We start from the raw sequence: 23,486 nt of genomic DNA, 5'->3' as shown, positions 1-23,486 counted from the left end.
CTCTGCTCAGCGTCTGACATGAACTTGGGAGGAGCAAGTTCAGCACATGCACCACCCTCTGTGCTCCCTGCTCCTCATGGGGCAGAGGGAGGGACTGTGATCCAGTACATGCTCCCTGGTTCTAGACCAGGGGTCTGGAACCTATGGCTCACGAGCCAGATGTGGCTCTTTTGATGCCTGCATTTAGCTCACAGACAAATCTTTAATAAAGAAAAAATAATAATGTTAAAAATATAAAACATTCTCATGTATTACAATCCATTTTCTTTTCTTTTTTTTTTTCTTTTTTTTTTTTTTTTGTATTTTTCTGAAGTTGGAAACAGGAAGGCAGTCAGACAGACTCTCGCATGCACCCGACCGGGATCCACCCGGCACGCCCACCAGGGGGTGATGCTCTGCCCATCTGGGGCATCACTCTGCCGCAACCAGAGCCATTCTAGTGCCTGAAGCAGAGGCCATGGAGCTATCCTCAGCGCCTGGGCCAACTTTGCTCCAATGCCTTGGCTGTGGGAGGGGAAGAGAGAGACAGAGAGGAAAGAGAGGGAGAGGGTTGGAGAAGCAGATGGGTGCCTCTCCTGTGTGCCCTGGATGGGAATTGAACCCAGGACTCCCGCATGCCAGGCCAATGCTCTACCACTGAACCAACCGGCCAGGGCACAATCCATTCATTTTCTACGCTCATGTTCATGGTTGTGGGTGGCTGGAGCCAATCATAGCTGTCTTCTGGGACAATACCAAATTTTTATTGGGTAATGCATAATGTACACAGGTTGTTGTTTGGCTCTCAGGGAATTACATTTTAAAATATGTGGCGTTCATGGCTTTCTCAGCCAAAAAGCTTCCTGACCCCTGCTCTAGACCTTTGGGGGTCTAGGAGTAAGTTCCAGCTTCCAGTGTTACACCAAACCTTTGTCCTGTGATAGGAGCCTTTTAGCAATAAATAAACAAACATTTTATTGAAGGAAGTAAGAAGACATTTGCACATCCACAGGCACAAGGTAAGGAGTTGCCCAGAACAGATGTCACCCTGAGGTAAACTTGATCCAAGGCAGAGAACAAGGTTGACAGCCCCAGGCAGGGAGAGCACGGTGAGGTTTTAGTCTTACTTCCCCATGACTGTGAAGCACTGTGTAACTATTACTGCTGCTGTCCCATACATTATAATAGTCCTCCTCGTCCTCAGGCCTGGAGCCCAGAGGTGAGTAGGAGCCCAGCATTGGCCGAGGTGTCTTTGTATCCAGAGAAGTGGCTGGGGACCCCAGAGCCCTGGTGCTTATCTGAGTCTGACATGAACCTCAGGAGATACCGAGGAGGGCTTCCTAGAATCTGCTGAAACCAGCATATGTGGTACCCACCAACACTGAAGCCACTGCTCAGGGTGCAGGTGAGTCTGCCTGATGCTCCAGGAGATGCAGAGAGGGAGGGCGGCTGAGTCACCACAGGCTGGGACAGGGAACCTGCAAACAGAGATATCACGTGGAGCAAGGACCAAAAGAAAGCTTCGGGTCTGCCCTGGCTGGTTGGCTCAGCGGTAGAGCGTCGGCCTGGCGTGTGGTGGACCCGGGTTCGATTCCCGGCCAGGGCACATAGGAGAAGCATCCATTTGCTTCTCCACCCCTCCCCTCCTTCCTCTCTGTCTCTCTCTTCCCCTCCCGCAGCCAAGGCTCCATTGGAGCAAAGATGGCCCGGGCGCTGGGGATGGCTCCTTGGCCTCTGCCCCAGGCGCTAGAGTGGCTCTGGTCGCGGCAGAGCGACCCCCTGGAGGGGCAGAGCATTGCCCCCTGGTGGGCAGAGCATCGCCCCGGGTGGGTGTGCCGGGTGGATCCCGGTTGGGCGCATGCGGGAGTCTGTCTGACTGTCTCTCCCCGTTTCCAGCTTCAGAAAAATACAAAAAAAAAAAAAAAAAAAAAAAGAAAGCTTAGGGTCTGAGCCAAAGAAGCTGATAAAGGTTGATGGCTTCCCTGTGTCTGCATGGACTGTCCCTACCTTCGTTGAGAGAGGAGCACGAGGAGGAGAGGGGTCCAGGCCATGGTGGTCACAGCCCTGAGCCCACAGTGGGGCTGGGCTGCCCCAGGCCTCTTTTTATTTTGCCCCCTCTGACGGAGGTGCAGATGTCCCTGAAAATGTGTGTCCCTCCAGTGACTGCCCAGCCCCTGCTTCAGCCCTGGTGGTGAGATCAGCTCACACCCCAGGTCTGAGGAGGCTGGATATGGGATTCACTGCTTCAGAGAGTGTTTTGAGGAAGCACCTGTTTAGACAGCCCATCGGTCCCTGCTCAGGAGGCTTTGAACAGAAAGGACACAGCTGCTGTGTCTCCATCAGTGAGCACAGGGCCCAGCCTAGAGGCTCTTGTCTTTTTTGTTTGTTTGCTTGTTTGTTTTAAACAAATGTTCCTCACCAAAGATATAAAATTGGTTCCAGAAAAAATAAAGTCATTAAAAAGACTAATTTTAGTAAATACTGAAGAACGTAATGAAACTACTCCACTAAATAGCATGAAACAGATAATTTTACAGGAAACCTCTACCAAACCTTCAGAGAAGGGATGGTTTAAATTTAGTTGCTTCATATTATTTCTTAATGTTTAAAAGTAAACAGGATTTCATAGGTTTTTTTTTGTTATAATATTGATAAATATATCTTACTCTAAATTATTGAAATGAAATTACAGACCAATAACATTAAATATTCCTAGAAATATTTAAAATAAACTACTAACAGATAGCCTAGTTCCAGATAAATAAATTTATACACTATTAAGCAGTGTGATATATTCCAATGATACCAGTTTTGCTTAAGACTGAGAAATATTTTAATATAAAAAATATATTACTACACAAAAATATCACTTTGTCTTGAAAAAGTTCTGAGATTTAATACCAACTCCTAAAAGCCATATATAAACAAAATATGCATTTATAATATAATAAAATCTATCACACACATGTATAACTTCATATTAAATGCAGCATCTTAGTTAAAAAATGGGAATGGAGCATGTCCATAATAATCAGAAATAAAGTCAAGTGACCTTTAACTCCATTAATATTCACACTGCAAGTATTAGACAATAAAATTAAACAAGGGAAATCTATAGTTAGGTCTCAACTTAAAGAGGAACAACAAAGTAGAGATTCTTGAAGATGCAAATGGAAGATATGGCCTTAGACAGTCTGGTGTTGGTGTAGAGGTGACAGCAGGGACCTCACTGTGACAAGTTTTGGTAACAGTGGGTGACAGAGGCTTGATGGGATGGGACAAGGGGAGTGAAGGGTGGCCTCGGCCCTCTTTCCAGGGGGAAGAGCATGTTGAGAGACCTGAGGCATCGCCCCGTCCGATGTCACAATCTGCCGTTCACTGAGGCTGCCTCACATTCATGGGGCTTCTGTCCCAGAGCCGGAATCCCCGCACTGCAGAGGCTCCCAGTGCCGACCAGGGGAGCTTCTGCCCAAGGGACCAACATGCTGACACAGAAGGATGTGAGTCTGGTTTCATAGGACCTGCTCTGTTAGACAACAGATTCCGTCCAACTCCAGGTGTTCTTGACAAAGACTTTGTATTTGAAGGACTAAAATTGAACTACTTCAGCACATGGTGGAGACACCTTGAAGCTCTCTGTACTGAGGTCCCACAGGGGAAATATAACAATAAGCTGATTTTTATTTTGTACAGACATTCCTAACAGGCCATGTCCTTCTCGGAAATGCGTTGTGAGTCCTCACTGTCTATCAGCTCCAATATGTACCAGGTTTGGCCAAAGATGCCACACAGAACAAATAGATGACAGCAATTTAGAACCATTGATTGATGAGAGAGCCAGATTCAGGACCTCATGTGGTGATGAAGACCTCACAGGGCCAGAAAGTCACACAGTGAGGACACAGTTTGCTCAGCTTGCCTAGAGTCATCTGAGTGGGTTCCCAGCAGTCTGGCACTGTTTGTCACAGCAGCCACATCCTCCACAAGGTGAGACCAGAATAAGGGACAGATTCTCAAGAAGGGCAAAGCTGAATGTGCACCAGGGCAGGGCCCTTCCTGGGGAATTTGACCAAAGGGACCAGGGGTGCCTCATAGAATCTCAGGTGACAATCAGAGCTCCTACTTGTCCTCTGAGAATAACAGGTGCTTTATTTGGGGAGAAATAGGTAAATTGCAATGAAGAACAAGAGCTCAAGGTTTTGGGTTCCACTGGAGAGGTAGAGACGATGACCAAGAAAGAGCTGAAAGGAAGGTCATCTAAGGCACCCCTCTACCTGTCTCTCAGGGGTCCTACACAGAGCACTCACCCTCTACAGGACCCGGAGGTGTGCTGAAATGAGTGTCAGAAAACACGAGGAAGCTGAAAGGACAGAGAACCTGCGAGAAGATTGGTTCAGTCACGTGCGGCCCGGTCTCAGCTCAGAGCAGTCTCTATTAGCTCAGGCCCCTGGCCCCTGTCATCCAAGTTGTGCCTTTTAATTTGGGATAGCTCCTTCCTTTCTTCTCTCGAGGACCCCCTACGTGCCTCCTTCCCTTCAAAACAGCACTACCCACCTCTTCCCCTCCCCGCCCTCCCTGACATTTGTCATTAGGGCAGGAAAATTTATTCTGCTGGAAATTTTACTGCTACTTCTACTGCTGCAGTCCTCACAGGGAGCAGGGACAGTCCTGGGACCCACACAGGGTGGTCTTGGTGGGCAGCGCCTCATGGCAGGTGAGGGTGAGAACGGGTCTCTGAGCTGCACTTGTGCAGCCTGCAGTGTTCCCAGGGCTCTCACGCGACTGCTCATTGTGCATGAACATGAAGTCCCATGGGAGACACTCACAGCATAGCCTGCTGATGTCCACGGGGGAATGAGGGACACTGGGTCTCTCAGTCTTGACCTTTATTTTTGGTAACAGCTTTGATTTATGAAATATTTTGCTGCCATTCCCCATTCTAGTCCCTGGATGACTCTGGGCTGTGTGATGGCGCTAGTTACGTGGGGAAGGGAGAGAGGACCTGGGGTTCCCATGGGCGGAGGGAGACCAGCACCCGGGTTCTCCTCGGGGTTAGAGCAGTCACAGCTGCAGGGGACTCACACATGGGTGACATTTACTGCTCCCAGTCCCAGGGAGCAGACCCAGGCTTTTCCCACATGGGAATGGAGTGTGGGCATCGGTCAATCTCTCACACCCTTGTGAGATCCACTGGGGGCAACAGAAGCACAGCCCTGTGTTTATAGTGCACAGCGGGCCCTTTAAGCAGAGTAACAGGATGTAACACTTTCCCTCATCTAGAGAGGGAAGTCTGCGTTCCCCAGATGACCTCTCACAGGAGTCATCATAGTCTGGAGCAGGGGTCCCCAAACTTTTTACACAGGGGGCCAGTTCACTGTCCCTCAGACCATTGGAGGGCCGGACTATAAAAAAAAACTATGAACAAATCCCTATGCACACTGCACATATCTTATTTTAAAGTAAAAAAAAAAAACAGGAATAAATACAATATTTAAAATAAAGAACAAGTAAATTTAAATCAACAAACTGACCAGTATTTCAATGGGAACTATGCTCCTCTCACTGACCACCAATGAAAGAGGTGCTCCTTCTGGAAGTGCGGCAGGGGCCAGATAAATGGCCTCAGGGGGGGCCGCATGCGGCCTGCGGGCCATAGTTTGGGGACCCCTGGTCTGGAGGATCCTCACTTGGCCAGTTTCATTCCCTTTTTTCTCTTGCCACACCCTGCAGGGACGTCAGTGATCCCACTGTTACAATGTCATGGTTTACAATCTTCATCAGAGTTTTCGGATGCTCTCATAACCAATTTATATATTATCTGTTTGTTGAACACACACCACATTATCTTATTTTGAATCAGTCAGGATCACTAATTAATATATCTGAACTACAGTTGACCACAAGCAGAATAATGTTGGTGAAGAAATCTCCCATGTAAAAGACAAAATTATCTCCAGAATTGGAGATAATCAGCCTCGTCCTCAACCTGGAGTCCAGTGATGATCATGGTGGCTGAGTTGCCAAACCGGGAGCCAAATAATCTGTCAGGGACCCCCGAGAAATGATTGCTACTATTGTCAATGAGGAATTTGGGAGCTGTTCCTGGGAGCTGTTGGAACCACCGCACTCTATAACCTCCAATGTTGGAGCCCCTCCCAGTGATGGAGATGGTGACCCTCTGCCCCAGGGCCCCAGACACTGAGGGCTGAGTCAGCACAGCCTGGGCCCAGCATCCTGGGAGAGGGAGAGACACAGAGATGGAGATTCTGGGTCAGGAGATAAGAGGAAAAAGCAGAGCCCCACACATCTTTCCAGGGTCCCTTCTTGATTCTCCACATCCAGTCACCTGAACAGTGAGAGATAGAGTTAGGAGAAGAGGAGACCAGGGCATGGTGGACATTGTCACTGTGTTCTGCCTTCAGTGTCTTCACTGCAAAAGCAGGAGTTACTCCAATCTCTCCCTTATCTTCTTTATAATATGAGAGAGGGTGACCCACTCATGCAAATGAGAACCCCCAGCTACTTGACCCCTCCCTGGGCCCTGGGTCAGGTCCCTCTGCCTGAGGATGGCCATGGGTGTTTGCAGGGTGGGGCTGAGTGAGGCCCATGGTTGGGAGGTCACAGCTGTGAGCCTGAGCAGAGAGCACTAGGCAGGGCCAGGAGGCTGGCCTCAGCTCTCATCACCCCAGATCCCTCAGCAACAAACCCCGAGTGCTCTCTAGTGTCCAGGCCCAGACACACAATTGTGTGACATGGTGACCAGACCCTTCAGAGAAAACAACTTTCTTCCCACTGTTCTGCTCTCTGTCCCCTGTCATAAGTTGAGGCCATGTGTCCCCTCTTGTTTCCTCCCCATCAACTCAGGGAAGTTTTCACTCTACTCAGGGTCCTCAGGGTGAGTCTGACCACAACACCCTTGGCAGTTCAGTAATCAGGACTGAGGTGGCGTTTCTTATGTAAACCCTCAGACCAGGATCACATGCAGAGCAGTGACTGGCCCATGGAGGTATGTCCTCTTTGCTGCAGGACAAAGATTTTCTCCCCTGATGGCCAGAGGTCTCCTTCCCTGTGAGTCCTCAGCAGAACTGAGGAGAAGGGGCCCTTTTCTCTAGGGATGGAAGAGTGTGGTGAGAAAGCCCTCACATGCATTTCTGGTGGGTGACACTGTGTACATATGTCTTTATTGTCTGTGAATGTCCCCACCTGCAGGAAGCCATAGCTCTCCTCATACCATGAGTAGTGGTTCCTCCTGGGAGTCTATTCCCCAGCTCACAGTCAAAAGTTGGCAGGGGTCCTTGCCAAATGACCTTGTGTGTACCATTTATCTAAGAGTAAGAAGGACAAACAGAAATCTGTCCTTGGAGAATTGAGTTTTTACATATATTACACAAGTAACTTGATTAAAGAACAGCATGTGCCATTGCAGTTAATGGATGGACACTGACATCAGACAAATTAAGTCCAAATATTTTAAATTATTTAACAAACAGATAATTTGTGTGTGAATTTAATGCTGTGGTTGACTACAGTAGATGCTCTGTGTGTTAACTATTGCTTGTATGGAATTCTTAACTATGTTTAAGAGAGATCAGCTCAGGACTTAGGGAAAAGTATGTAGTACTTGCAGATACTCAACATGATTAGGAAATAGGGAAATTCATATCGAGTCCACAGTGAGATACCACTGTATCCCCACTAGAATGACTCCACTTAAAATTGTACACAATTAGCAATGCTGGTGAGCATGTGGAGAAATGGCACCCTTACACAGCATTGGTGGTAATGTCAACACTTGAAGCCACTTTGGGAAACAGTCTGACAGTTGCTCACAAAGTGTGCCTTATAATACAATGACCATGTGATCCAGTGCTTCTGCTCCCAGGTAACTATCCAAGAAAAATAAAAACAGTTGTGCCCAAAAGAACATATTCAAATATGTTCCTGGCAGTCATATACTTAATTACTGAAAGGTGTAACACCCAAAATGTCCATCACTGATGAACGGATGGACAAACTGTGCCATGTCTGTAGGATGGAGCATGATCCGGCTATAGAAAGAAAAGGGACACATCCCTCCACAGCATCAGTGAGTCCAGAGTCACCATGTGAAAGCACTAAATGAAGGCACCACGTGCACAGGCCCACATGTTATATGACTTAATGTGTGAACTGCACAGAAAGGTAAATTCCTAGAGATGGAAACAGATCAGTGGTTACTAACCGCTGGGTGGAGGGAGGTGCGGAGTGACTGTTAATTTGTGAGTTGTCTCCCCTTTTACAAATGATGCAACTATCAGATTCATCCCCATATGCAGATGATTCAGGAAGAATGATTGAACTCATTTGGAGCCCAGTGCAAATGCAAACACCCCAATGTCAGGTGGTGTCTCCTCCTCACAACTATTTATTGGAGAAATTTACAAGAATGGGAACAGAAAAATCCATGGCCCTTCTACCTTCTCCTGAGCCTTCTGAGAAGGAGATGGTGTGGGACCAGGGTTAGCAGGATAAACGTGTGGTTGTCCTTCTGGTCAAGTACCCACACCTGAGATGCTGTGTCTTTAATAAGTGAAGTGGGTGAGAGGTCATGACATGAGACCTGGAGAGAAACTCAGCAGCGCGCTGTGAGGAGATGCGTGACCATGATGGATCCATGTTCACGGCACCTGGAGATGCGGGGAGTTAGGTCAGTGGGGGAGGCACAGATGGCAGTCCGACACAGCTCAGGGCAGGGCACCCTGAGAAAGACTCAGGAGTCACCTGCAGATGGCACCTTCACCCTAAGTAGGAAATGAACATGGTAAAAAGGCTGACCCGGTACTAGGGTCAGGAAAAGGGGGACAGGGCCTATGCTAGTGATGACCATTTCCAGAATGCCCTCAGCCCTTCACCTGTGCAGAGAGAAGGGTGAGGAGGGAGGACCCTAGGTCAAGCCTGGAGTGTCCCCAGAGTTGGGACCCTAAAAGTTCACACATCTTTATGATCTTCCCTCAAAGCTTTGTGGGGTGGATCACCTGATGTTTCTAAATTTTAAATGTCCCCAGCTTTGTCGACATCTTGGCATGAGCTGATGATCACCTAAAATGGAGAAGAGAGGGCGATCCTACAGAACCTGCACAGGTGTGAGGAAGCTGACACTGGTGTCCTGTGTGCACAAGGAGTTCACACACAGTCACATCTCACTCTGGAAAAGAGGTTTTTTTCTCAGCATTCCTGGAGCCATAGAGAGTTGCATTCTCTGAGATTTAAGAGGGACATGACAGTCCCCACAGACAGGCCACAGTGAGCAGATGTAGAGGGAAGGTGAGTGAACTCTTAGTGCTGGTCCCTGAGGGATACACGTGGGGCAATTGGACCCAGTGATTGACTGGAAGCACTCAGATCATCCCCTTCTGTGAGTCAGACTTTGACCCTGGCTTGGGCATGGGAGAGAAAAAAGACCTCATCTTCACCATCATACCCAAGGGAGGTCACTGCCTTAAATCTGATGCATGCCTCTGTGGACATGATCAGAGTGAGAAGGTGTTAGTAACAAGTGAATGAATGTTTTGAATATGGAAAATGAGAAGACATTTGTGTACCCAAAAGTACAAGGAAAAAAGTTGCTGACTGAAGAGGTGATAATTCATGTCACCCTGAGTTACACTTGGCCCAGGCAAAGCAAGGTTGACAGCCTCAGACAAGGAGAGCACAGCGAGGTTTTAGTCTCACTTCCCCATGACCCTGGAGCACTGTGTAACTATTAGTGCTGCCGTCCCATACATTACAGTAATAGTCCGCCTCGTCCTCAAGCTGGAGCCCAGAGATGAGCAGGAGCCCCACATTGGCCGAGGCATCTTTGGATCCAGAGAAGCAGCTGGGGACCCCGGAGCCCTGGTGTTTATCTGAGTCTGAGTAGTAACCCAGGAGATACCGGGGAGGGCTGCTTGGCTTCTGCTGGTACCAGTATATGGTATAGCTGCCAATATCAGATCCACTGCTCAGGGTGCAGGTGAGTCTGGCTGATGCTCTAGGAGACGCAGAGAGGGAGGGCGGCTTAGTCAGCACAGGCTGGGACAGGGAACCTGCAAACACAGACACTTGTCAATGATGGACCAGGGACCAGGGAAAGTTTCTCAGGAGATTTTCAGCATGAAAGGAATAAACTTGGTCCTCAAGTTCTGTCCCTACCTCCACAGTGAGAGAGGAGCACGAGGAGGATAGTGGTCCAGGCCATGGTGCTCACAGCCCTGAGCCCACAGTGGGGCTGGGCTGCCCCAGGCCTCCTTTTCTTCTCCCCCCTCTGCCAGAGGAGGGGCTGTCCATGCAAATGTGTGTCCCTCAGTGACCACCAGCCCCTCCCTGAACCCTGGGGCTGAGCTCAGCTCTCACCCCACACTGAGGAGGATGGATGTGGCTTTATTGCTTGGGGGAGTCTTGGGAGGAAGCACCTACCCAGGGAAAAAGGAAAAAAAGGTCCCTGTGCACACTACTTCACCAGGACAGAGCTCACAGGGCTGCTGAGTCTCCATCAGTGATCACAGGGCCAGGCTTGAGGTCCACGGTTATTTATTTATTACTATTATTATTGTATTTTAAAACTTTTTTAGTGAATGTTCCTTACTGAGCAGTTGTGTCAAGACCACAGGGCAACCCAGCAGTGCCCCCTCTTGGTCAAACATGTAAGAATGAAAAATTTATAAGAATTAAAAGATAACCTTTATTAAAATAGATAAAATGCATGTTTTCCGTGAAACATGCTATTGGGCAAACCAATGTGTTACAAATGTATTAGGTTTGCTCGCTTGCACTTTGCCTAAATATTGCCTGAGCACGGGGCAGCGCCATGTGTGTACAGTCTATGTGAGACTGGTGCTTGCCCTCAGGGCGGCAGATTGCAGGTTGTGGATTGCCTGCCTGCTTGGGAGGGGCCATTGTTTGCTGTTTTTTGCCAGAGAAGGGGATTGTTCCCACAGCCTGTTTTGCTGGAGAGTCTGGAGAGAGAAGCAGTTCTTTCCTGCCTGTTTATTTGTCCACCTTTGTGAGACTTTAATAAACAGAATGGCCCACCATACTCTGGCTCTACAGTTCCTTTACCGTCTGTCTGAATCCAATGTGAACCTGCATGACCAGCGTCACTGGCCTTACACATACAAAATTGGCTCTAGTAGAAATATAGCAATTATCAAAACAATTTCTGTAGAAAAATTAAAAATGTAATGAAATACTTCACTGAATGCCATAAGATACACACATTTTCACAGGGAACCTTGACCAAACCTTCAAAGATTAGGGGGTTCCAATTATATTCTTCATATTTTCCAGAATACTCAAAAGAATATAGCTGTCATAGTATTTGGTTATAGCATTGATAAACACACATTACTTATAAATGAAGCATAAAGGAAAATTACAGTCCATTACCATGAAATATTGCTACAAATGTTTAAAATAAGAGAGCCCAGTAACATATAAATAATTCTATACAGTATTATGAAGTGTGATTTATTCTAATGATACAAATTTTGTTTAATATTAAGAAATATTTCAACATAAAACAATATATTTATAATCAATAAATGTGATCATTGTGGCTTGATTCATGCCAGCAAGGCCCTTTTATCAGATTAAATAGCAACTCCTAAAAAGCCATTTAAAATACAAATACATGCATTTATAATATTCTAATGAACACTCACGTATGTGTATAACTTAGCACTAAATAAAGTATCTTAGTTAATGAATTGAGGAAGGGGCATTCACAAAAATCAGCAACAGGCAAAGGTGTGACCTTTATCTCCATCATTTTTCACAGCATTCTGCAAGTACTCCTGCCCTCCATGCCCGGGGTCCTCACAGACCAGACAGAGAAGGAGGAGATGAACCCTAGGCAGAGGCTCTTGGTTCTTGATCAGCATGGGTCCTGGCAGGACAGCTCACCCACTGAGCACACTGATGGCCAAGCTCCCGGGTGGCCCTGAGGGAGCTGCCAGCTGGTTGGAGCAATCTCAGGATTGTCACAGACTGCCCCACCCGACCCTCAGACCCCACCTCACTTGTCCTCTCTGACACACCAGGCCCTCCAGCAGAGGAGCATTGGGGCACTAAACCCCCTTTTCTGAAGCTGCTTGTGATGTCACATAGGGACTCAGGGTCACTGGGATTGTAGGCAAAGTGGGTGTGGGGCTAAGTTTGTCCCTGTTACTAGTAAGGGGTCTCAGATAACTTGTCTTCCAGGTGGATCAACAAAACACACACAGACATTTATTTCTCATTCATTTTACCTCCAAAAATGAAGACTATTTTCTCCTCAGTTTTTCACAGTCCAGATGGCCCAGTTTAAATCACTTCTTTCCCAACACTCCCACCTCCTGTAACTGGAAACCCAAGTGAGACCCGAGGCTGCTGTGTCCAGTAAAGCGCAGTCTCTAAGTCTTTGTTCCTGACATGGGTGGGAAAGCTGTAAATCAGGCCTGGGCAATTGAATCCTTGTAGGAAGGGGGCTGAGATGCTAGGTAAGGTTGTGAGTCAGAGCCAACTGCTCATGCGCCTTTCTTGGTCCCATAGGTGCAGGAAAGTCACACTTCAGTGACGACATTGCCAGCCCAAGTGTGCAAGAGCCAGTAGAAAATTTTGCTAGCCTGCCTGGACCACAACCCTGAGCTCTCAGGCACAGCCCAACAGCGCCCCCTGCTGGTCCCAGAACGCACATCGTACAGCCCATTTCACAATACCCACCTCTCCTGGAAGAAAGCTGGTTTTGCAGTTGAATCTTTCCAATGTCACTATCCAGGGCAGGAGAGTGATTAGATCAGCTCTATAATGTTGGGGATGAACCATTAATTTTTTCAGGTCACTAATGATGTCCAGACAGCTCCATAAAATGCTATGGTTCCAGATGTTAAAGGATTGCATGATAGTTGAGTTTACTTCTGCATGACACCTGTGCCCATTACTGGAGCATGACCACATTGTTTTTCTAGCTCATGGACTTCATTATTTATTTTAGAGAGAGAAGAATGAAGAAGGAGATAGAGATACAAGCCTTGATCTGTTCCTGTTTGTCACCTGACCGAGGCTCAAACCTACAGCCTTTGCATATCAGACAATGCGCTAGCTAACCGAGCTATCCAGCCAGGGCCATGACCACACTGAGTCCAGGCTTAGGCTGAAAGTTCCCCATTAACCCCATTAGTTCATACCTTGTGATAATTCTACTTGCATTATCCTTACACATTGAAATATATGGTTGTGTTGCCCTTGTTTGTTTTTGTTGTCATGAGGGTTTCCTGTTGGGTCCCCAGCCCCCATGGACATACTGTGTCTTTTTTTATGGCTCTTCATTATGAAAACAGCCATGTCAGGGAACAAACATCATGTGTTCATTATACTTCTGCAGGTTCTCATTCAACCTTGAATGTCATACTGAAAATACTTCCTTTCTTCTGACTCTTGAGGTATTTAAGATACTTTTTTGTCCATTTATGCAATTTTTCTCTATACAAAGAATGATTTAATTTTTTTTTCTTTTTCTATTTTTGAAGCTGTAAACGGGGAGAGACAGTCAGACAGACTCCCACATGCGCCCGACTGGGATCCACCAGGCATGCCCACCAGGGGCGATGCTCTGCCCACCAAGGGGCAATGCTCTGCCCCTCCAGGGCATCGCTCCGCCAAGACCAGAGCCACTCTAGTGCCTGGGGCAGAGGCCAAGGAGCCATCCTCAGCGCCCGGACCATCTTTGCTCCAATGGAGCCTTGGCTGCGGGAGGGGAAGAGAGAGACAGAGAGGAAGGAAGGGGGGGTGGAGAAGCAAATGGGCGCTTCTCCTATGTGCCCTGGCCGGGAATCGAACCCGGCTCCCCCGCACGCCAGTCCGACGCTCTACCGCTGAGCCAACCGGCCAGGGCCTGATTTAAAATTTTATGAATGGAAATCTACCCATTTTAAAGGTTCTGCCTCTATTATGAGATTTATTTATTTTCTAATGTTTAATGTTTATTATCCTTGATCAAGCTCATTTGTTAAGAGCTCCATGGATTTAATGGGGATTGGATTAATAAGGTCTAGGTCCAAATAAACAAATATTCATTCTCTATTATCCCAGCAAGAGAACCCACAAGGAAAATAGGAAAGGCCATGGGGTTAAACTGGAGGACATGAGCAGGAGACAGGCCTCAGAACCACGCCCTTTGCCCTTTCTGGAGAGGTGCTCCCAGGGCCTGGAGCTCAGGAGTTCCCCAGAGTGTCATCTCAAAATCAAAATAAAATTTCTGTTTCCTAAGGAGTCAAGATGAGCATGAAATCATAGGCCAAGTACAAGGACAGGCATGGGGTTGGTAGAAGGCACCTGGGTCTCCCAGGTCACATATCTTGGATTTCTATTGTCCTTGTCACACCATTCAGAAACTCTGAGGCATATAGTACAACTGGGTACAGAGTGATTCTGTTTGAATAGAAACCTAAATAAGAAATTAAGATGTTGTCAATGACCCCTAGATACAGGCCAAAGTAAGATCATGGGAGACCCTGGTTTCAAATCCAAAGTGTCAGTAGAGGTCAAAACCTGAGCAAGGTTGGTCACAGTCAGGAACAGAGCAGTGATGGGTCCCAGGGGAAGGAGGGTAGATTTTCACCTCACTTCTGTATGGCAGGAAGTTCTCTGTGGCATCGGGTTGTACTGATTCTGTGGCAGTGATGATTTGCCTCCTCATCAGTGGGAATCTGGGGTTCAGGGAGGCCGTGTGCACACACAACAGCCAGAGAAGAGGCAGAACCCATGAGGGTCAGTCTCCCCTGTCTGTGTCACAAGGTAAGAGATCTGCCCCAGAACCCTTAGAACCATTGCCATGGTAACCCTCCATGTAATTTCACACCCTGAGTAGGAGAAGGCTACCTCAGGTCTGGGCTCATCAAGACCTTCACAGGGAGAGTGACATAGGTGCACACTGGGGAGTTCCTGCTCCTGATGTCCCATGGCCCAGCTCACACCCTGGACTATTAGAAAACTCCCATGGGTGTCAGAGGAGAGAGGGCACAGTCAGTGCTTGTGGGTTCAGGCCACCAACTCAGGGGAGTCTCCACAACCCTGAGTGCTGTTATCTCATCCATAAACCCACATCATTCCATTTTGTGAAGCAACCTCTGCATTGTCCCAGCAACGGTGGAGCGTTACCCATCCCCTAAGGCCCAATAGAGAGATGTACTGGACTCAGACTACAAAACCCATCTTCTCTTAACTAAGTACCGTCTCCGGGATATCACACCTGAAGACACAGGTACCTGTGAGAGTGCAAGTCAGCTTTGTGCCTGAATTCTTCCCAAGCCTGCATCCTCACACAGCATCTCGTGCCTCATGCCAACATGGTGGTTGGCAGTGAATTTCAGACCATGCTACACAGCATCAGTTAAGCCTCACGGTGCTAACACTGAGGGTGGCAGGTGTATGCAGGCCCCTCCCTCATGTAATACACTGGATACAAGAATGCCAGAGAACTTGCTGCTTCCCTCAGGGGGCTGCAAGGTGTGAATGTGGGTGGGGTCATGCAGGAGAAACCATCAGACACAACTGAGAGCTGAGGGGACATGGGCATGACGTGAGGATCCTGTGGGTCTGGGTGAAGATGTAGAGAGATCCACAGGAATAGGAAGAGGGAAGAGAGAGATGGATCACATGATCCAGGAGATGTGGACAGCCAGGAAAAATGAGATTAGAATTCTAAAATGCAGACTCACAGGGGAAGAGCTTCACGACCCCAGAAGATGCGCTTCGGTTCGTCAGGTCACTGAGCTTGCTGGCTGGTTGAGGCTCCTGGAAGGGAAGAGTGGTAGCAGCCATGTGTCGGGGGGTGAGATGTGAGGAGAGGGTGACAAGGTGAACAGAGGGACAACAGAGTCCCTGTTAGGACAGATCAGATGGTAACTCTAAGAGAACGTCCAAAATCTCGATGTCCTTCTTTGAATGTTCTGTATAAGAGGAATCATGGTGATTTGCCGATATTGATCACAAGAGAAGCTAAATCCAAAGGTTATCATTTCATTACCCTTTGCAACATTAATCTTCTTATTTCCAACACACACAATTTGCATCATTGGCCATATCTTAGTCTAATAAAAATAGTATGTTTTAAAAATATTCCCTAAAAGTATTTCGCATCTTAGTGATCTCCAAGGTAAAATGAGTTGAACAAACTTTTTGAAACATGGTCCTGCTCTGTTTTGTGTGAGAGTTATGTGTGTAACTTTTAAAAATTATTTTGTGACCTGCTGATGTTACTTAGAGAGATAGCTAAGTGTATTATTATTCATAATCTGTTTATACTGTTGTGACTGTGGACCAAGTAAAACCTCAGTAAATTACTTTTTTAGAATCCTTGAGTGTTTACCAAGAGCTACTAAAATTTTCTTTGCTGACTTTGTGTTTTAGAAACTTACAGCCACAGACACATTTTTGTGACAATGGGCAGGAGATGATTCTTTGTGTTCATTAGCTAATTGGTGGAGGAAGATGAGAATATAAGAGACTAGAACTCGGGAAAATCGTTGACCTTTGCCCTATGGGCATAAGATGACATGATCGATACACACAGATAATTCCAGAAGGACAGTGACAAGGAGAGCCACGCTGGGGAAATCAGGAGAGTGTACCTGTGGCTCTCAGGCTTGGCCAATGTCCTGGAGGGGCACAGTCCCAATGGAATCAGAGTCAGGCTGATTCTGGTGTCACTCTATGACCAGACCCCCTGTGAAGCAGACATTTTCAGCAATGGCACAAAGGTTACAGAGGGAGAAGTTGCTTTGTTTGGGGATCAGAAGGAGCCCCAACATGGACTGTGTGAACAGAAGATAGTTTGGGGTGCTTTACTCTGCCTGGGCCTCACCTGACAGAGTGACAGGTGAAAGAGAGGAGCCCAAGCGTAGTGTGGAGGTAACCACCACTGCAGGTTCTTAAACTTCCTTTAACTTCTTACTACCTCCGTTAAGATGAAGCAATCTTTCTATCTCTCATGAGAATACCTAAATTTCAGTTCAGTGCATCACAGATCGGAGTGCTGGCCCAGACTGCTCAGTGCAGTGATATCTGAATGGCCAGGGAGCTGAGCTGCAGTTCATGAGATGGAAACAGCCTGGCTCATGTCCCCTGTCTGATCCCAGTGTCCACCGTACATGTCCCAAAGAGAACTAATGATGGGATTGGAAGGCAGAGTGTTGAGCATAGGGGGGACATATTCTCTGAAATTTCTTTCGTTGTCATTTTTATATGGACCACAAATCTCACTGAAACATGCCTGATTGTGACTAACCCTGTTCTAATTGCACAGACTCTACGTTACTTAAACCAATGTGACAAGACCTTTCCTTATCTCAGGGATGTAGACAGGGAGATGGTGTGTGTTACTGGATCTGGTTACCTTGAAAACAGGATTCCTGCTCAGTGGTCAGGGAGGGACCGCCTCTCCATCCCCAGGGTTTGTCGTGGATATGGGATGCCTGTGACTGCAGAGACATTTTGTGCTGATGTAGGAAACCAGCCAGTAGAAAGAATATTTCTGCTTCTTTGTTCCTGCTCATTCTCAGAAAACATCCTCAAAAGTGTGCTGAACATTCCTCCCATGTCCACTTAGCACCCTGAACCCCTAGACCTAATCCGGCATGTGGTAGGTGTTGAGCAAATGGGGTGGATGCACATCATCTGGAAAGTCAACTGTCCTGGACTCTGAGCCCCTGGATCTGCCCTCACCCCTTGATATAAATGTAACTGTGTCATCTCAATATCATGTGGTAAAGCCCACCCACAATGTGACTGTGTTTGGAGCAAACGCATTGAAGGAGGTAATTAAGGTAAGCAAGGCCATATGGAGTGGGTGCCCAAATCAAGTAGAGCTGGTTTAATTTAAAACAGGCTGAGAAATTTGCGGTGAGCACACACCGAGAAAAGGCCATGTGAGGTCTCACCTACAGTGCAGCCCTTGGCCAAGGAGAGACTCCTTAGGAGAAACAAAACCAGCCAACACCTCAATCTTGGACTTCCACCTTTCAGTCCTGTGAGAAAATTTGTTTCTGTTGGATAAGCCGCCCAGTCTGTTTCTTATGTTACAGTGGCCCTGCCCTAACGTGTCCTCATGGACCCAGGTAATCTCCCCCGGCAACCAGGGGTTTCTGCTCAGTTTGAAAATGCCAGACTCTGCATTGACACCAAGGACAGGCTTGAGGGCAGAATCTGAAACTATGAGGGCACGTTCTCTGGACAATGTCTCCTGTGGTGGTTCTCAAACAATAATTTTTGGCCAAAGCGAAAAGGAAGAAGCTGTCTTGGCAGAATATGGGTCTATCATGGAGGCGCCAACGCAGGGAGAAAATAGGATTGTGTCTCCCTTCCCCACTGGCCTGGAGCACGGTGGGAGCTCTGTGACTGTCATTACAAGGCTGTTAGTGACAATAAGTCTTGTTCTCAGGCTGAAGCCCAGTGATGGTCAGGGAGCCTGAACTGCCAGACTGGGAGCCAGAGAATCAGCTGAGGACCCCTGAGGGCGAACTGCTATCTTAAAAAAAGGAAGCAGCTGCTGTCAGAGGAGTGGGGACTGCCCAGGGGGACCTGTTGTAGGGAGACAGCAGGTTTTTGTCTCACTTCCCCACAGGCCTGCAGCACTGTGAGAGCATCGAGATTAATGTCATAGGACTGGCAGTAATAATCGGCCTCGTCCTCTGCCTGGAGCCCAGCGATGGTCAGTGTGGCTGAGCTGCCAGACTTGGAGCCAGAGAATCTCTCAGGCACCCCCGGTTCACGATTGCTATCACCATAGATAAGGAGTTTGGGGGCTGTTCCTGGGAGCTGTTGGTACCATTGCACATATTGACCAGCTCCAATGTTGGAGCTGCTCCCAGTGCAGGAGATGGTGACTCTCTGTCTCAGGGTTCCAGACACTGAGGGCGGCTGAGTCAGCACAGCCTGAGCCCAGGATCCTGGAAGAGGGAGAGACACAGAGATGGTGATTCTGGGTCGGGAGGCAGGAGGACAAAGCAGACTCCATGTGTCTTCCCAAAGTCCCTTCCCTTGTCCCCTTATCCAGTCACCTGTGAAGTGAACAATGAAGGTGAGCAGGAGAGGGGACCAGGCCATGGTGGGGCTCATCCCTGAGTCCTGTCTCTGTGGCCCCACAGCTGAAGCAGAGCTTCCCCACATCTATCCCTGCCCCTCTTCATATTCTGCAAGGGGGAGGTGCCACTCATGCAAATGAGACTCCACCAGATTTTTTATCCCTCACTGAATTGGAGTCAAGGTCCTGTGCCAGAGGATGTTAGAGAGTGGGAAGTGGTGGGGCTCTCTGTTGCCCAGAAGGGTGACAAGGTAACAGCTGTGAGCCCTGAGCAGAGAGCCTCAGGCAATGCCAAGTAACAGGTCCCAGCTCTGATTGCCCCAGACCTTCAGGAACAGTCCTTGTTCACCCCCTGGGGCCCAGTCCTAGGTACAGCATGGTGTAACTTGGTGAGTAAGGCCCATCAGAGACAGCCCCTGCCTCCCACAACTATGTTGCTGTAGCTGTCTACTTACCTCAAATTGGGCAGAGGTGACATGCCAAGAGACCCCCACGAAGTCAACCCTAATGGGTTGAGCAGCTAAAACTCCCCTTGAACAGGAGCATTTCCTGAAGGTCAACTTCTCTTGATGGGTGTCCCTTGACCTGGTGGGGCTGTCCTTGGAGTTTATTAGTACTCTTGCTGTGTCCTCAAGTATAAGTGTACCCCATCAAGGTCCACACCTGCAAACTCACAGAGAACGGCACTGTGGGTAATGGAGACCTACTCTATCAGTTGGACCCCTTACAGTGATGGGAAGATTGGTCACTGCCTCATCTTGTCCCCCTGAAATTCAGACAATGTCCACGTCAAGACAGAGCACAGCACAGCAGTGATGAGTCACATTTATACACTATGGACACGGTTCAGTGACCTTCAAGTCCTCATGTCGGGTTGGAACCTCTGTTATACATGAAAAAATTGTGAACTTGATGCCCTCAGCCCTGTCACTGGCTGTGTTGTCCTGCTGTCCTGTGTCCCAGGGCTGCTGCAACAAAGTACACGGGCTGAATGACTTAGAGCAAGGGATATCAATTCTGTCTGTTGTGGGGTTAAGTCTGAGATGCAGATGTCAGCTGGCCAAAGCCTTTTAAGGCTGTGGATAAGTGTTTTCCTGTCTCTTTGACTTTCTAGGGCTCCTGGCAACTCCTCACATCCCACAGCCTGTGTTCAGCCTGTGTCTCTGTCATCACAGCTCTGCCCTGCAGGAATCACCGACCTGTCCTCAGAGCCTCTGTAGGGAATGTACTCTATCGCAGAAAAATTAGCACTAATCTGTTTTTGTGACCTCTGTACTGACCTCAGGAACACAGAGTGAGGTCTTTATCAGATAAATTAATTAATATGTGGAACCTTTATTCTCCAGAGTAAAGATAATTAACAAAACATTTATATTAAGATATATATATATATATATTAGAGAAAGAGAGGAGAAATACAAAGTATCAACTTGCAGTATTTGCTACCATATGTGCCTTGACCAGGCAAGCTCAGGACATTAGAGCAGAGGGTGCACTGAGTTGGGGGTTTTGTCTCACTTCCCCACCTGCATCTGTCACTGTGGAAATGGCTGCTGTACCACAGAGCACAGTAATACTTGTCCTTAGCCTGGGACAGGACCCCAGCTTCTCAGGGCAGCTTTTTGCCACAAAGGATGGAGACTGAGAACTGGGTGGTGGTCCAGGAGAGCTTATTGCTTGTTTCATAAATCAGTGTCCTGGGGACCTGGCCAGACTCCTGCTGGAACCAGTGTGGAGAGTTACTGTTGATGACCCCTCAGTGCTGGAGCTGCAGGTGAGAGTGACTGTATCTTATGGGAACACGGTCATAGAGGGCTCCTGAGTCAACAGAGCCTGAGAACTGCGCCCTGAAATAAAAATAATCACCATCAGGAATGAAGAATGAAGGCAGATGGATCCCTCCAAAGGCTGGTCTCTGAAATGTCCATGGACCTGGGCAGAGAGTGAGGAGTGGAAGGAGCAGGAGAGGAGTCCAGGTCATGGTGGAGACTCTCCTAGTTCCCCTGGACTCATGATGGTGCTGGTCTTCGTGGTGTCCCTTCATCTCCTAAGCCCCCAGGGTCAAGTGTTTCTTTTGAATGTGCATTATGCAAATATGAGCCCAAAGCAACACCCAGTTAATTCTGGGTTCAGCACAGTTCTCAGCTGCCCTCTCAGGAGGAGGGGGTGGTGGTTGTCAGCTTTGAATCTGTCTCTTAAGAGGAAGCATCTGCTGTTGCCTCTAACTTGGGTCATGTGTGTGGGTGCAGGTCCCATTTCAGTTAAAACCATTTGAGTTCTTTACAGGCTTGCACCTCTGAGAAGATCATAGCCCCCCCTAGTGACATCCTAGGGAATATTCATGGTTTTGGGACTATCAGAAAAAACTATGTTGGTCCTCTTTTCAGATAGATTAAATAGATGATAGATAAAACAATTTGACCTATCCCTGATTTCCTAGAGTTATTTTTTTCTTTCTTTTTAAAGTGAGATAGGGGAGGCAGAGACAGACTCGTGCATGCACCTGGACCGGGATTCACCAGACAAGTCCACTAGGGGGCGATGTTCTGCTTATCTTGGGCCATTGCTTCATTGCAACCAGAGCCATTTTCTTAGCTCCTGAGGTGGAGGCCATGGAGTCAACTCGTTACAATCAAGCTATGGCTACAGGATTAGAGGAGAGAAAATGAGAGAGAGAGAGATAGAGAGAGAGAGAGAGAGAGAGAGAGAGAGAGAGAGAAGTGAGAGAGGGTGGGGTATAGAAGCAGATGAGCACTTCTGTGTGCCCTGACTGGGAATTGAACCCGAGACTTTCACACACTGGCTGACACTCTATCACTGAGCCAACCGGCCAGGGCCTCTAAGTGTTTATTTTATTTCACCTATTGAATTTTTCATTTTTATAATTTCTCTTTGTTTTGTGTCCACGACTTCAATTTAAATTCTGAGTTTTTCTCCTTTACATCTATGTTACCAATTTTTGTTGCTTTAAACATGGATTTTAGGATTGTTTTCAAAATATCTGTCATAATATTTCTTCATCTAGTTCATCTCACTGTAGATTCTTATCTCTCATTCAGGTTTTAAACTTTCTGATTCTTAATATAAGGAGTGCTGAGTTTTAGTGGGTCTCGGACATAGGAAGGTTGTATTAGGAGCCTCTGGGTCCCATCTACTCTTCCTTCGATCAGGCCGTCCTCCCGCTGAGCTGCAGCAGAAGGTCGGGGTGTGTGTTCAGGTCCCACTGGCTCTGTAAGGGTGGGACTCTGACTCCACTGCCCTGTGCTGCTGACACCTTCCTGGGTCCCGTGGGCCAGGGACAGTCACCAGCTTGTACTCATCAAGTGAGCTTGTGACCCAAACCTCCTGCTGGGCCCTGCTGACCTCAGGGAGGGAGTCACAGGGCCAAGGGGAAGGTCTGTGCTCACTGGGCGTGGACACTCAGTGTTCCCCTGGCTCTTTGGCCTCACTGACACCAGGGTGGGGAGGGACACCTGCAGCACTAACTGCTTTACCACTCACCTCTATTCAGTGCTGTTAGTGCAGGTGGGGTTCAAGGCTGTGCTCTCACTGGTCCCAGAGTCACCCGCACACAGCATAAGAGTCCAAACTCAGTCTGCTTTAGACACCTCATTCAGTCTCATTGCTGAGGGGTGGGGTTAAAATTCAGCTCCCCACTTCACTGCTGAAATTATGGGTAAATACTTTTACCTATTTTTTTCTCTTTATGATAACAAGGGGAATATTCCTCACAAAAAAAATATGTTGGGGAATGTTCCCTTCCATGGTTTCTTTAAAACTATGTGCACAGCCATACCAGGCTTTTGTGCCGTGGATAGAGCATCAGCCTGAGATGCTGAGGATCCAGGTTCAAAACCCCAAGGTTGCCAATTTGGGTATGGGTTCACCAGCTTGAGCCCATGGTCACTGGCTTGAAGACGAAGGTCACTGGCTTGAGCAAGTGACATATGAGAAAGCAATCAATGAACAACTAAGGTGACACAACTATAAGTTGATGTTTCTCATCTCTCTCCCTTGTCTGTCTGTCCCTGTCTATCTCTCCATCTCTCTTTTTCATGCACATACTAAAAATAAAAACAAATCAAAACTGTGTGCACAATATTTATTATTTCCCACTTAAATATTAGCCCAAATTAACAAAGTCAACATGAGTCACCATTTTTGTTTTGGGAAAGTCTGAAAACAGCGATAAAGTACTTAAAATATGTAATGGCAAACATTGGAATAAACTATTCATATTTCAGTTTCATAGATATTATTTAAAATATACAAAATGCCAGGTTACCACTATACATATCATTGTAGATTTTAAATAAATAAAGTTTTAAGGCAAAGTATTTTAAAATATAAATAAAAGAGGCTGTTCAAATTTAATTTTAAGTACATTTTCTCAAACGTGGCACTGACAGACAATAAAGCATTTCCTCATACC

This window comes from Saccopteryx bilineata, unplaced genomic scaffold (assembly GCF_036850765.1).
Source record: "Saccopteryx bilineata isolate mSacBil1 unplaced genomic scaffold, mSacBil1_pri_phased_curated manual_scaffold_17, whole genome shotgun sequence".
Taxonomy (NCBI): Eukaryota; Metazoa; Chordata; class Mammalia; order Chiroptera; family Emballonuridae; genus Saccopteryx; species Saccopteryx bilineata.
This window is presented reverse-complemented; position numbering follows the sequence as displayed.